The sequence below is a fragment of the Pteropus vampyrus genome, unplaced genomic scaffold (genome assembly GCF_000151845.1).
Source record: "Pteropus vampyrus isolate Shadow unplaced genomic scaffold, Pvam_2.0 Scaffold6, whole genome shotgun sequence".
NCBI lineage: Eukaryota > Metazoa > Chordata > Mammalia > Chiroptera > Pteropodidae > Pteropus > Pteropus vampyrus.
Window position 1 is genome coordinate 13,349,580 of NW_011888787.1, and position 4,057 is coordinate 13,353,636.

General features: G+C 38.2%; 1 protein-coding gene across 6 annotated transcripts in view; it reads right to left on the bottom strand.

Annotated features, from left to right (window-relative positions):
* Positions 1 to 4,057, bottom strand: part of S1PR1 (sphingosine-1-phosphate receptor 1) — a 150,902-nt gene that overhangs the window by 140,790 nt on the left and 6,055 nt on the right. For 4 of the 6 annotated variants that reach the window (XR_002782586.1, XR_002782589.1, XR_002782582.1 and 1 more), the window contains one exon: positions 2,935 to 3,485. The exons of the other annotated variants lie outside the window; for them this stretch is intronic. The gene's annotated coding sequence lies outside the window, so the exon portion shown is untranslated. Of the gene's footprint in view, positions 1 to 2,934; positions 3,486 to 4,057 lie in introns of those variants that run through there. 6 annotated transcript variants of the gene reach the window in all.

A 4,057-nucleotide genomic window follows, 5' to 3' on the forward strand; every position in this document is an offset into this window, starting at 1 on the left:
AAATCAGATATCAGACATATTTTTATCCAACAAACTTTTATTAAGTATATTGCACAGGTACATTCTAGTTGGCAGAATACAAAGGTAAAATATATAATTCCTGCTGCCAGGAAGCTTATAGTTTAGGAAAGACTCAGGCAAACCATTACAATAGAATTAATCAGTGGTATAAAAGAAATACAAAAAAGAAAGTATGTCGTGGCCAGATAAGTGGATAAGGAAAAGAAAGAGGCCTGGGAAGAAGTGACATCAGGATTGAAGTATGAGAGCTGGGCGGGGAACAGCCAGGAGGAAGGAGTAAGATGGGGAGAAGAGGGTAGCATGGAAGATGGAGAGTGGAGTGCTCCCTGGGCCCTGCGACAAAGTTGACGTATACACAGGAGAGGTAAGAGTTGAGGTTAGGGAGAAACGCTGGGGCCAAACATAAAATGCCTTATATACATTTTGTTAACAAGTTTAGATTTTATCTTGAATGTAGTGGGACACACTGAAGGATTTCTGAGACGCGTTTCAGAAAAAAAAATTTTAGAACACTGATAAATAGATTACATATATTGAATGATACTAGAATCATTAGGGAATGATGAGGTAATTCTGGAGGAACAGTAAGGCCTTGGAATTAGGATAGAATTAGAATCAAGAGATTTAAAAAGGTAAAATTGAACTGGATTCCATTGAATTCAAGGAGGTAAGCACTAGGGAGGATTGAGGGTTTGGTCTGGATGGTGCTTCTCTTCACTACAGGGGATTCAAGAAGAAAAGCATGGTGGGAAGAACAGAATTTAGTTTTGCACATTTTGAGATACTGTGGAACAGTTAAGTACAGTAAACATGTGGTTGAATATATTGGATGACAGCTCGGAGAAGACATTGAAAGTGTAAATACAGATATAAAAGTTGTAACTAAGTGATTTGGGGGCCATGATTGTAAGATCAAGTAGGAGCTATATTTGAAAAATAGCTAGATGGGGGACAGAATTAGAAGAAGGTTGTTCTGATTATTTTAAAGATGGATGCATTCTAATATGCTGAAGGGAAAAAGCCAGCAGGGAGAGAGTAGGTGAAATTACAGAAGAGGATAATAAAGCAAGGTCTCTGTGAATGCGGGAAAAGTGATTTGGAGATTCAGAGGAGGGGTAGAGGAATACATTTCATCAAACGAGATATTCTCAGTAGAAAAAAAAAATGGTAGGGCACTACAAAGACAACACTGCAGTTAAAACTCGAAGATGACTACTCACAGGGACAAGGAATTCACTGGCAATGGAAATCCCACTCTTAGCAGAAGGCCTACTAATTTTTGAAAATGATGCAAGACAAGCAATAATTTATGTACATTCCCTAGAACGGAATACCATGCAAAATATCAGGCCCAGAGGAATATTTCTATGCAATGCTTCCTTTTCCTGAGGAAGCCAGGAATTAACTATTAAAATGGATATGTACATGGAGATTCTGTTTCTGCTGAGAGCACAGAAGGCGTGACCACACCGCAGAGATGTATTCACAACATTGTAAGCTAGTAATCAATATTCATTTTTCTATGAAAAGTTTCATTAAAATAGCCCATAAAACCTAAGTGAAACCATCCTATAACCAAAATTTTCCAGAACGCGGGCAGCCTTCATGAAGCAGAAAACACAAAGCCACTCTGAAATGATGGTAAGTAGGTGGCTAGAATCTTCACAGGGTAACTCACTCCTGCGTACCAGCCCTACTGTGCATCCGATTCAAATGTATGCCTTTGCAAGTTACAAATTACTTTATGTGATGGACCATCAAGGTTGCATGTGAATTAGGAAATAGAATCCAGAATACTAAGTATCTATTTATTTCATTCATCTAACAAACTTATATTATAACTATGTCCCAGGTATTGTTCTGGCTGCAAAAATGAAGAGAACATTGCCTCTCCCTCCCAAGAGTACAAACTCAATTGGTGGACCTTACAAACAATGAATTACTGTAAGAGGACATGTGCTACGTGATGAAGAAATGAGAATATAGAAAAGGCACTGCTTTATGTCTGAAAGTTTAAGAAAGGTTATCTGGAGCAAAGAACATATAAACTGACTCTTGAAAATGAGTAGGAGTCTGCCTGGAGCACGGTTGTGGGGGTTCTCCAGAGAGTGGGAACAGTATTTGCAAAATAGTGATGGCAAGAAAAAGGGCTTCTGGAGAATGGGTTTGACACAGCTGAAGTAAAGGGTATAAAACAAGAGAATGAAAAATAAATCGGAAAACAGGCAAAATCTAAATAAGAAAGCTCTATATATTATTCTAAGGAATTTGGACTTTTATATTTAGATATTGTAGAATTAAAAATTTTTAAGGAGATTACAATGAAAACTTCTTTTTAGAGAAAATACTATTGGAGTATAAAATATGAGAAGGGCAATCAATACACACTTGAGATAGGCAGACCAGTTAGAAAGCTACTCCGGTATAGGTGAGACATGACAGAAGCTGGAATTGAAGCTTGAGCTGTAGTCATGGAGAGTCCTGGAAAGATTCAAGTTATTTAGAAGACAGACTGACAAGACATGGAGAGCAATTAGGGGGTAAGATAGAGCTATCAGGGTCACTTCAGAATCTCCGGTTTGGGTAACCAGATGTATCCTTGTGGAACTAACTAAAGTGGAGATCATAGGTGGGGGGAGCAAGTGTAATTTTAATGCTCCTACAGTTCTGGTTTATGAACTCACTTGATCATTTTTGAATGGGGCCAGCCCATATAATAACTAGAACCTTTTCATGTTATTATTAGTAAAACTGAGGTTATTCAACCATATCAGAAAAGAATGAGACCTTAAATATCAAAAAGTAAAATATAGATTACAATAAAGGAATGAACCTAGGAAGACTGAGAGCTGGTCAAACACATCCACACATAACATTGAACTTTTCCAGGGGGTAAGAAACTGGCAACCGGGCTGTAGCTTAATCAGTGCTTTTAATGCATAGAAAGAATATGTCACTCTGAAAAGGTTGGCACAGAAAACAGAGTTCAGAAAAAGAACTTATGGCTATGGAGCTCATAGGAATTCCACTAACTAGTATGCTATGTGTTTTGCCTTCCCAGACTCTGGGTAATTATATCCACTTATCTTTTCCATTTCATGCTCACCAAGTAACCTTTAAAGTGGCAGCTGAAAGAAAGGATGACCTATTTAGGAATACACATTCCTCACCTCTCTCCAAACACCAGTAATGTTGACAAAATGGCAACTGTGTTTTTGTATCTCAGAAGCAGGTAAATGTAGTTAGTATTAGTTCATTGCTAAGAAACTGGTATTCTGGGTAATGTATAAAATCCAGTTAACATGTTTGTAAGGCTTAAGTCCATCTGCAAGGCCACCTCATCTGCAACAAGTTGGGATCCCCAGACAACACCCCATCAATACAGCTCCCCCCAACCATGACATAAATAAACCTTGGTTATCTGGTGACCAGTCAAACATCCAGAAAGAGCTTCCATGTGTGACCTAGATATTATAAAAAGAACAGAATTAGACCAAGCTATTAGAGCAGTACTGAGTATAATGAATCTTCCCCACCCTACTCCCCCATTCTCCTGCTGTACCACTTGTACCTCTGTTATGCAGCAATGCATATTATCAAATCACCCCTACCAAGCACAGGTATTTAGCCTGCTTTTCCCACCTGGATATAATCTCTAGAGGGTATAGATAGTAACTTATGTTCTCTTTATACCTGAGAGTACAGAACACATAGCCTTATGCATGACACACACTTATGTTTTGTATTGAATCAGGAACAATTAAAGCAAATTAGGTATTATAGGGCTTCAAATTAGGTGTGGAAGGAATTGAACTAAATTTCTGTCTGTGATGAACAATCACGAATGTGCAAGAATCTGTCTAAAATGTGATCATCCAAGAATAAGGAAGTCTAGCACTCAGGAAGCTTTGGGGAGAGGGGTGTAAAAGTATCTCCAATGATTTGCAGAAATGAGTAATCATCTCAACTCTCTCTGTGCCTATTTATTCCTGTGTCTAACTGGTTATGAGAGGGAAGAAAAATCCCACAACTCATT